A 12,026-nucleotide genomic window follows, 5' to 3' on the forward strand; every position below is an offset into this window, starting at 1 on the left:
AAAAATATGACTCCCCCATCCATTTACACTACAGTAAGTCACTATTAAGGCAATTGTAAGGTTAGGTCCTTTTTTCTAAAGGACTATATTATTGTCAGGCTTGTAGTAGCTCTCAGGATTGTTATTCCCTATGGTTTCTTGCCTACTGCAGTTTGGTATTTTGAGTTAGAGATGGTCAAATTCAGTCTTGTCTTTCCAAACTGTAATTATTTAGTTGGGCAGAAAAAGAAAATTTAAAAAGAAAAAAAAGAAGGATAGGACTGGGTACTGTTGTTTTGATTTGGTTTAAAATGTATTCTAATCCCCCAACATAAGTATGTACAATTTTTTTTTACTTAACTGAAATGTGTGTAAACCCTGAAATAATATAATTCTGAAATTCCCTGTAACAGTTTGTAATGCTATACCTACCTACATCATCCACTGTTTTGCTTCTGTTTAGAGAAACTGCATAAGCAGCCCCAGCACTTCAGTTCCAATACTTACAAGTATTTAATGTTAAATCTTCAACTTTTAGAGTACCCTGGTGCTAGACAATGCAGTGCCTTACTGAAATATAGGGTGATTCCCAACACAATGATCTCCTTTTTAAAATATAAGAATAGCAGTGGCCATAAAGACTTTCCCTTTCTCTCTGTCCAAAAGACATGGGCAGAAGAAAGAAAACCCCAGGGACCACACCAATTCAACCTCTAGGAGGCAATTTTACACATCATCTCTCTCCATTACCTTGAGCAAACCTCTAAAGCATCAAGACTGGTTCAAAGAGACATTCTGTCTCATCTTCTGCCTAGATGAAACACTATACTAATTCTTCAGCCCTTCCATAATAAGCCTTTGTATTAGCTGATGGATCTATTTACTTTTGCAAAAAAGGTTAACATAATGAAGCTACCTGAGCCAAAGCTTTTGTTACACTCATGAACAACTGAGAAAATTATTGTGCACTTTGTTCATTTTATACATTACAGCATTATACACTTTTATGGAAATCAGTTTCGCAGAATGTTTTTCATCTTACTGTATTGAAAATGTCAGCTGCAAGAATTTTTTTCCATAAAGATACATTGAATTGCCCTACCAAAGGCATCCCCAGCAATGCTGGAAAATTTTTCTGTGGTCAACAACTACTATTTGGAGAAGTGCTCATTTGCTGTTTTTTTATTAATGTGTAGTGTATCAGTACAGTTGTAGACTTGGAATTAGACACTTTAAGCAGCTTAACGGCTGCTAATAGCAAGTACATGTCATGCCCTTACTGATGAGATGCTTTTAATCTTTCAATTAAATGAATGTAAATATCAATCTAATGTTTAAATATTTTTCCTTTGATAGGCAATAGACACATGATTGCCAATAATATACTTGGTCAATATCAGCAAGAGACCACTGCTCTTTCAGTTTTAAATTCTCATACTATTTCTTATTCAGTCAAAGCAGTCTTAAATCTTGAAGTGACCAACATATTTCTTCTTCCCATGTCTGCAATCATCAGAAATATTTCAAGCTGTGAGAACAAGATTTAGAAAAGAAAAAGAAGATTTGTTGACCTAGCTGCAGTTTCAGTTTGAACATTGCTAGAGCTACTCTTGATAGTCTCATCAAATATTCTTCTGAAGACCTAAGAAAGTCCTCAGATTAAGATGTCTTTTGAGCTAGCTGATTTTAAGTTGCAAAATTTGTTGTTGCAGGTGACGCTTAATCAAAGAGCACGAGGGTTGTTTTAGTAGGGCTAACCAAAAAGCAATGGTTCCATTTCAGGGCATCTTTCAAGGTTTCAGAATTTGTTTTCATTCCATGTTGGAATGAAAACAAATCCTTTTGGAAGTATTCATGTGCCCCCCCAAAAATCAGAGCAAAACCACACATTAAAACCTTGCTTTTGAATCAAATTTTGAGGTTGTTAATGAAAAAATAAAAAAAACAGTGAAAGAAACATGCATGTTTGCACATGGAAGTTGTGAAGGAACAAAAGAGGTGATTCCTTGTATAGGATTCACAACTTTAAAACTGTCTTATATTCATCCATCATTGATCAGAAAATACAGTCTTATGTTAGTTACTGTCTCCTCCTGTCTTCTTCTCAGGTAAAAATCCTTGTTCACTTCACAAAAATCTTGTCTGAAAATTAAAAACTTCCAGGTATCATTTTAATTAGTTGGATACATGGTGACCAGCTTTTTCTTCAGTTCAGTCTATTCACTAGAAATCTAAACACCTTGACAATTTATGTTGACAACCTTTTATCATAATTTTGAGTCTATCGTTTCTTGTTTATATATTCAGAAATGTGATTTCTTTTTACATTCATAAGGGAGTTTGCATCACCACCAGATTGACAGCTGCTTTCTCTTCTTCTGAAAGCCAAATTTAGATTGACTGTCACCTATTCTCAACATTTGTCGGTTCTATTGACTTTTGGTAATTTAAATGTTAAAATTACAAAGGCACTGTTTGCTTTAAATATGCTTCCTTTCCTCTCTTAATTCAGGGGTCATTCACAGTGGCAGCTCAGGTAATTCTGCATTGTAAAATAAACCATTTTTAGGGCATAAACCTTAAAGCTAAAGTGACAGACAACAGTGTCAGCATTTATATATTTTTATTTTCTTTATTTCTTTATTTTCTGATGGTGGCTGTAGCAGAGACTGAAACAGCTTAAGCAAACACCGAAATGAATGAACCTTGAACCTTCCTCTCAGTTCTGAAAAACTGCATCAAAATAGACTACTCTGATAGGTGGCTTTTTTGAAGACCTTACAAAATTTTATATTTCTCTCCTTTTTTTTTTTCCTTTTACTTTTTTATTTATTTTTTTTTCCCCCGTCCACTTCCAGGCAGTGCTGGAATCCATTCCTAAGCTTGCAAATGCTATAAGAAGTTACAGGCTTATAAAATTTCTAGCCTACTTTTGCAATTTCAAAGATCTTGAATAATCTGTGAACACTGTAGATGAACAGCTACATTTTTTGACATTTTTCCAAACAAAATCTAAACTCTGAAGTTCTGGAGATTTGCCACCTGCTTGATGCAGACTTTTACTGTGCAAGAAGATTATGAACTTAATAAATAAATGTATGTTGGCAGCTGAGAGATATTATTTGTGTTAGGGTGGCTGTTTAAGTATCACCTGTGATAGGGATCCACTATACAAACACACATGAATGCTTCACAGTAAATCTGGCCCAGCACAGCCAAAGAGACAAAATACATGAGAAGTGGAAATAAATATAATTGGTTTTAAGCTGCTCAGTAAGACACAGAGTCTATGGCATTGTCAGGACACAGTATGACTGCCTACACAGTTAAGGTGGTACAGAACTCTCTGTTGCACTTTGCATACAGGCCAGCTAGTGCTTTCCCAAGGACTGTATCTATGTGACTCAGGGGTTAGATGGGCTGTAGATGACTGTTCCCAGCAGGCAACATGCACAGAATCACCTTCTTAGAGGAGTTTAAGGTATGTCAACCTGACAACAGAGCCTATCTACTCTTAGAGGACTGCACTGGTATGCACCAGGGCATGTCTATTCCTATCGCTAATACAAACTTGGGCACAACTCCTTTAGCTCTCCAGCATAAGGATGTTGTTCCCTCCACAACAGAGGGTAAGGATGGGACTGGAGAGCTCTGGATGTCACAAAAGAAGGCTACAAAACCGAGCATTTTATAATCTTTATCATTACATACAAAAAGTACAAGTTGAAGTTTCTTAGGAAAAAAACCCTTTAATTAATATCCCTGAATGATGTTGCTGCCATTATGGTTAGTGAGTGTTGCCCAGCTCTGTGGTCGCCTGCAGGGCCAGTAGCTACAGTTATACATCTAATGGGGATTTTACATGATTTATTACAAGATACAGGTTGCTCTAAGAGGCTGTGCTTGTATGGAAACAGAAATACACAAGATATTGGCTAAAAACATCTTCCCCAGGAGAAATGGGAGATGCATTACCAATTGAGGATCTCCTTTATCTTATAAATGTAAGGCTGAACCTCTGTCACAAGTCATGATAGATGAGACTACCTGAAACAGGTTGTTTTGGCTTTTTTTTCATGAAGCATCTAGTACAACCCATTTGAAAAAGTCTGTTTTCTTTTGTTTTGCTTTCTCTTCCTTCTGTAAGTGTTCAGAATTACTCTGCAACATTTAGTCTTATCACTGTAGAATGACATTGTACAAAGAGCATTCAAATTTTCTATTGTGATGAAAAATTTGTGTTATGGGTACAAAAAAAAATGAGAGAATGCTTCAACACATTTCTGCAACTCCTATCCATTTCCTCTATGGTAAAATCAATAGAAATCTTCTATCAGGTTTGCTACCCTATTTGTTCTGCACTACTGAACAAATTTTTTCCCCAGAATTTTGAAAATGTGAACTCATATTTTTCCTGCAGCAGTTTTCAAATAATGGTAAAGTTTCCAAGTATTTTTTCATGACAGTAAATAAAGTGTATTAAGTTTTAAACCTGAAATAATGATGCTGGATGGAGGTGAGTGGGATTAGAGTTTTTTTTTAATGAAACTGTGGGGTTTTTTGACATGATGACCAGCTGTAGTCCTAGCTAGGTTACTGCAAGATTTTTCCAGTCGGATCAATTAAGGTTTTCATAGTTCAGAAGCCCTGAATAACTCCATTCCTCTTGGACAGCTTTTCATCTCCCATCTCAGCAACTTCTACTCCAGAGTAGAAAATCTGCTAGCTGGTTGCATCTTGTTCAAAGAGAGCAATATCTGTGACAGCAGTGTCTAGTGGAAGGACCACAGTTTTTCTCTACTGGACCATCAAGTGAACAGTGACTAGTGGCCAGCAGCAGTTCAATTTGCAGTTCTGCTAATGACGTAAGGATGACGTGGAACAGATGACACTGTAGATCATCTGTGGTAGTTTCAATTTAAGCATTTATGCTCTTTATATGAATGTTTGCTGAAATTTAGGCAACTTGTCAGGAGGAAGATGAAGAGCATGTGTAATGCCTGTGACTGAATTTCAGATGTCTGTGGCTACTGAGGATGCTTCACCTGAAAAACAAAGCTTCTGTCTTCCATGGAGATGTCCCTCATAGAGTTAGTTAAGAGGAGCTCCTCTTGTTTTAACTAAAGTATGCCCTGAAAGTGGTCTGCAAGAATTATAGGATAATGGATTCAAAAATACCTTTCTTTTTTTTTTCCTTCTTTTCTTCTTGAAGAAAAATTGTCAATCACTGTAAAATTGTAGCTTCAGCAACCTGGGTTTATAGGTAACTGTTAAACTGGACTTGGGACACAACTCTGAGTGGTCCATACTCAAAACAGCAATGCAAGGAGCTTTACACAGAATGATATTTAAGTCGTGAGTGGCTTGGCATACAGTCTAGCCAGTCTAGCTGGCACTCAGAGCATGTATTCAGTGTTTGCAGAGGTGGCTCCAGCAGGACCTTGCTGCTTTGTGAGCACACCAAGGGCAGTCATAGCACACAAGTGCTGTCATTGTTATTCTGTAACTATGTAGATCCCCTTTCTCCATTGGAAATCCTAGATAGCTCATGTTTAGCTTAATTCATTTATGGTATCTTAAAGAGCCTGGCTGTTTAGAAATGCCATTCTTTTATGGGCTATCATAGACATAACAAAAGGTACTATCTTCATTCTCACAATTCACATAAAGAACTGGAGCACATCAAAATATGAGTGGAATTTCCCATAAACAAGTATTTTACTATTTGCTATTTACTTGCCTTAAAGAGAGAAACAGCCACCATTTGCTTAATTAAAATTGGGCTTTAAGCAAAAGTGAAAATTTTAGCTCATTTGAATTATTAGTGCAATGACTTAATGAATGAATTAAGGACATGCTTGAATGATTTGAGATGTTATGAATTAAGGTACATTTCTGTCCTTGGATAAACATGCTTGTGTCATTTTCCCTGTAAAGAGACAGGATGACACCACTGGGCTCATAGATTAATCTTGTTCCCAAAATTCATGGAATCAAGCATCCTTTGGGGTAATGTTACTGTCGCCTCTTAGCTAAAGGACTGTATTGTACATGCTGGGCATGGTTTCTGAGTGCACATCTTATCCTGTATTCTCACGGAGATTGCCCTCAAGCTCAGCTTTGCCTGCGAGCTGGGTGTGAGCTTGATGTGTGCTCACAGGGCCTGAGGACGTCCCTCAAGCCAGCACGTGGGCAGGGACATTGGCTTGGCCAGTTCACCTGTTGCCTGGAAGGCAGCCCTGTGGGCTGCATTTGGAAGGCAGAACATGCTCCCAACACATTTCATTTGGAAAGAGAAAGACATAGAGAGTTTTTTGGTTATTTTCCTAACTGAAATGAGTGAAAGTGGGAGTGGACCAAGGTGTCAGTCTATAAAATTAACATGAGCACACACTGAGAGCTTGCACAGGCTACAGATTGAAAGCAGAACGGTTTTCACATATCCTCAACACCTCTCTTTTACTTCCTCTCCCTTTTATATTTTCCTCATACTTTATGAGGAAAACAAACACAAAAAACCCAAACAAACAAAAAAAAGAGATGTCTTTTTTTAAAAATTGTTTAGGAAAAAATACATTTAAATGAGAAGGTGTTGAGAAGTGGTATCGGTTTGGGTTTTTTTGAAAATAAGCTTGCTGGGGAAAAAAAAATATTATAGGGCAGACTTGTATTTGAAAATACTTTTAGCCAGGAGATGTCTTCTCCTTTTTCAGATGTATTTTCTCACTGTAGACACTGTGTTTAATCTATAGGATGACTGAAAGTTTCCAGAGCGTAATGCTGGCAATCCTGGTACAAACACTGTTCAGCCCTGACCTAATTTTATTTCTGAGCCTTCATTTATGGTGTGTCAAGATGTCATGTATCAAGCCACTGTAGTAAAACTGTTAATTTGAGAAACAAAATACTCAACATCTTGGTGAACAAAATTTATCTACATACAGAAGTTATAATTTCTATAGTCTCTGAAAGCAACAAGAGTTGCCTTCTGATTACACTTTCTAGTTGACATTTAGTGAGTGTGGATGAAGTTTTAAGTACATTTGGGATACTTTTTGTGGAATACCCTTCACTCTTTTAAATGTGTCTACTTGTAAATGGAACACAGGACAAACACTAGAATAGTATCATCAGTTTTGCTTGAGGTGGAATTTATATCTTTTTTAAAAAAACCTCAGTTTTTCTTGATAATACTTCTTCAAGCAGAATTTGCAAAGCCAAATATATATAAGCATTATTTTCAATTTAAGTTTCAGGTTTAATATAGAATGAACATCTTAAAGCATCTTATGTAGAAACTCCTAGTACTAAAGCAAAATACTGCACTGAAGAGAAGGAACCACAAATATTTGTAAGCTTTCTCAGATTTTCAGTGTGAGAATTATAAATTGACCCATATTAGGCTGCTCCAAGCTTTTGATCAGATCTCTCTTCTGCTCAGAAAGCCTGGTATAGCCTTCAGCATGTAAAGAAATCAGAAAGCTGTAGCTTTAGGTTTTCTTGCATATATTTAATTCAGTTCTAGTCCAACTGTGTCTCTCTAAATGTGACTGTCGGCGAATTGAGAGAAATATTGTCATGACAAGAAGGAATCCAGCACAGCATTCCTTATTTTATCTTAAAGTTTAGCTATCTAAATTGCTGGGTGGTTGCAAAATGTGGGAAAAACAAAACAAAACAAAACAAACAAAAAAAGAAACCCCACACTGCCTACCTCTGTTAGATGCCAATAAAGGAGAGTTTAGGTTAGGATTGCTCTACTGTTTTGTTTGAATCCAGAATGCAGCAATAAAAATAAATAGCGAAAGACTTGGCCAGCCCTTGTAATGAAGCAGCAAGTCTTTATTTTATGGCTATGTCAGGCTAAATGTCTGTACTGACATCTTTTCCAACCCAAGAGGCTAATAATCTCTGTATCTTTGAAACTGAAACTTTGAGAACGTATGGCTTGCTGTGTGTCTCCTATCACTAGAGACTACAGCTATTTATACGCTTTGTTGGTAGACATGATCAGTTCTTTGGAATATAGATTGACCTAGGTCAAATATAGAAAATATTCATGTTATGAGTAGCTTATGCCATAAAAAACCAAACAGTATCTTGTGCTCTGAATAAAACATTTTTGTGCTAAGTTAACTACAAATTAAGACCATTTTGCTTTTATCATACCAGCACCCGTTAGCAAAACGGTGTAACAGTGAGAAAGAAACACAGAAGTAGAAAAAAAAAATGTGGTTCATTAGTAAGAGAATTCAGTAAAGTGCTCAGGTGGATAGCTAACTTTTAACAGCTTTTACATTGTGTATTTCTAAATTTAAGGGCAAGTAAATGTATATGTATTCTGTCATAATGGAGGGGCAAGAAGGGAAACCTACAGAGAAACAGTAAGAAATATTTGGATTATGTGTGTCTATGCGAGGTCTGCTTGTTCACATCTATGTGACTTTAGAAAAGCTTTCTCTTTAGCATAAGAAAAGTTAAGTATCTGTGGAAAGCCCTCAAGGGAACTTTTTCTTCAAACGATTAAGTTTAACCACTTTATAAGTAGTTTTAACAAAGTGGTAAATGTTTCTGATCTGTTCAGTGGGATATTCTATCTACCATAAACTAACAAACTGTGAAGTGTATGTTATGCATAAATACATAACAAGCCCATGTCACACACAGTAATCTCTTTGAAAGAAAGCAATGTCTGTTCAGTGTATTGGGACTGGGAAAGGTACTTTTATTCTTACTGAAATATATGACAAACCAAGAAATACTGGATGAACTAAATCAAAATCTTTGTGGGAGATATATCTATTCTTTTGGCAAACTGTTTATTTTTCCATGAGAGAATCTGGGCTAGATCTCCCTGTGGAGCCCCTGTAAATTCAATTGTATTAAATGTCACTTCAGAGATGGTGTTTACATCTTTGATGAGTTTGTGTCATTGTTTTAATGATAAACTTCTACTTTGCAGTAATAAGCCTCTCTCTGTGTTATATTATTCAATGGTTAGCCAGTGGAATGGAAGTTGATGGATGTTTTGTATTTTTTTTTTACAAAGCTTCATTATTGGTTCTGTAGTGTTGGAAATAAGGCATAAAATGAGATTAGTTCCAAGTCACTGTGTGCTGCCTGTAAGGCTAATCTATTTCCAGAGTTTCCTTGAGTACTGCAATTTCCTATTGACTTCAGTGCTATTGCAGGAAGTCCTGTGCTCCCAGGTGTAATGCACGACAGAATCTAGTTCTGGATCCTGCAACACTGTACCTGTGCCACTGCACTTCATAGGTGAAAGTCTTCCTTGTTGTGTATCAAAGCTTAGCACAGAATTAAGATGGCTTTATATGTCACCTGTGCTTTCCAGAGGCTGGTCTCCTCTGGAAGCCAGAATTGTCACTAGGGCAATGTAGAAAGAGCTGCTCAAACAGCTGCCTACAACTCTGTAATCTTCTCAGTTCTGTGTATTTCTGTCCACTCCCATGCACCTATTTTTTTCTTTGGTTACATACCTCAGGATGCTTTCTTCTTCTTAAACCTTAAACCAACCTTTACAGTCCTGGTGATAAGCCACAGTAGTACAAGCAATACACTGGCGAATGTACTGTGCTAAAAAGCATTAAGCCGTGTACCAACCCAGTTTGACAGCTAATACAATTCAAGTGAGCCAATTTGAGGTAAGCTTATACATCTTCATGCTCATTTTCTATGACAGGAGAATTTTTTTTTCGCAGCAAGCTTTTGGGATGTAAAAGCCCATTTACCTGGAGTTCAGAGGATATTCTCACTGAGGCATTGACATAATTTAAAATTACAACTGGGCATATATATCTGCAAAATTAGTTTTTCCAATTGTCTGAATATAGGCAAATAAGGCCTAATTTCAGCCAGGTTTTTGCAGGTCTTAGAAGCAAATGAACTTTTCACCAGATCATATATCAGATTCCAGCTTGAGTCTGCTGGCTCCTTTATTAATACTTTAACCAGGGAGAGAAATATAGTGGGAATTCTAGTCAGTAACAGTTTCAAGCACTTTATTTTTCCTCTAGATGCTTCCAGAAGTGTAACAAAAGGAGATTATATGTATGTATATATCTATATATATAAATACAGCAACAGTGAAACAAGGCTGACTCTTTCCAGTGATGCACAGCGGTTTTCATCCTTCCGAAACATTGCAGACTTGGAGTCCATTCTATTCTCAGGTTATTTGTCACTAGTGTGGGGCTGTTCACCCCAAAAGAGTTTGGTCTGCTTTGGTCAGGGTCCATTATGTTCAAAATCAAAGCTGTCAGCTGATTAATCAGCAGGGGTACCAGGTAAGTCCCACCACATTTCATTCTTGGTCTTCATTCAAAAGTAACCAGGGTCTAGCCTGATCCGAATTATTCCTGTTCTAGATAAAGAGGGAAGTTGAATCTGTATGTGAGAACCTTCATTGGCATCCCTTTAGATATCAACATTCCTATAAACCTCCTTCTGGCTAGCCACTTAAGCCTAGACTCATCCTACTAATTTGAGATTCATGTGAGTCATTTCCATTAGTTGTACTTGTGCAAGATGCACAGAGGGCCCTGTGGACAAGACTTGTTTGGATGTACTCACAGGACTTTGCACAGTGAGTCCCAGATTCAGCTTCACTAAGTGTGAGCCATGGCCACATGGAAGGTTTGTTTCCCTATGGATGAGGATCTCACCCATCACTGACTTTGCCTCGTAAGAGCTGCCAGGTTTCCTTACACCTATCTCCTGTCTTTGATGTGAGCTCGTATTTCAGTCTTTTTCACAGTCACAAGAATTAATTTTCTCATCCTTTTTCAGCTGTTATTTTACAGAAATGTCTAGCACTTAAATCTCTTGAATTCTTCTTTTCCTATAGAAAATTTGTTTGAGATCACACAGTAGATTTAGAAGGTATTGCAACCAGGAAATGAAGGTAGATGCTGAGATGGTGTAATCTTACAAATTTCTTATAAAAATATTATAACCTCTTTTGGCTTCAGTGATGTTATATTTGCAAGGAATTAAACTCCTCTACATGAATAATCTAATGTTCATTAGTATTCTGATGAAGAATGTTTTTATATGTCTTCTTTTTATCTTACCACCCTATTATATTTCTTCTATCGGGTTTGGACCACATCTCTGTGCCATAGTTATTTGCCTGCGGTAATACCTTGGTGAAATAAAAATCCAGAAGTGGGAATAATATTTTGCCTATACACAGTTTCAGATGCTTAACTTGATAAGAGATATTCCTCATGGGTTTATTTTGGATATACTGAAGCACAGTAATGCCCAACAGCTTTAAAATGTTTCCATGATTATATAATAAAAAAAAATAAAGCTTCAAATGTAAATTTTATATTCCACTAAAACTGGTCATTGTTGATTTTAAAGCATATTAGATCATCCACTTGTAGGAGGCCTTTAGAGCATGAGGCTGTTTAGAAACAAGTGGTGGACAGTTTTGGAGAACTTCTCTTTCTCCTTGGCATGTTTTTATGATAATTCAAATATTGAAGATAATTTACAACCCCGCTGGTACTATACCAGAGATCTTATGCGATGGAATTTATATCACTTTTCCTTTTAGACATTTAAACCACATGTCATTCTAGAAAAACGAGGACAGAGGTCCAACAAAGGATTGATTTATTTTCAGTTAAAATACTAGCTACATTAAAACCACATGTTATTAAGTACTGCATAACCAAACCATACTCGGGAGAAGGCTTACGACACCAAAGTTTGCTTAAAATGTTTCTCTCTTTTTTTCTTTCCCAAAAAACTTTTTCAGTGTGTACATTATGAGACTTTACCTGAGCTTCACATTTCATTTGCTATAATTTTACCTTGATGAAACAAGTAATTAAAGTACTAGAGTACAAATTAATTCAGTTTCTTATTGTTTTTCTCACATTTCTGCATGGTTGAACTTTTCTGTCCATTTTAGGTAACATTGCATCTCTGTGAATGCCCCTCCTGAAACAGCATAATACCATTAACTTTATTAAGACTGAAACACAGGTTTTTTTAAAGTGAAACAACTTGTATTTTGG

General features: G+C 36.5%; 1 protein-coding gene across 1 annotated transcript in view; it reads left to right on the forward strand.

Annotated features, from left to right (window-relative positions):
• The window catches only part of SMOC2 (SPARC related modular calcium binding 2), a gene marked incomplete at both ends in the record, with an annotated part of 140,668 nt that overhangs the window by 42,351 nt on the left and 86,291 nt on the right, over nt 1-12,026 (forward strand). The window lies entirely within an intron of this gene.

Source organism: Nesoenas mayeri (assembly GCF_963082525.1).
Source record: "Nesoenas mayeri genome assembly, chromosome: 3".
NCBI lineage: Eukaryota > Metazoa > Chordata > Aves > Columbiformes > Columbidae > Nesoenas > Nesoenas mayeri.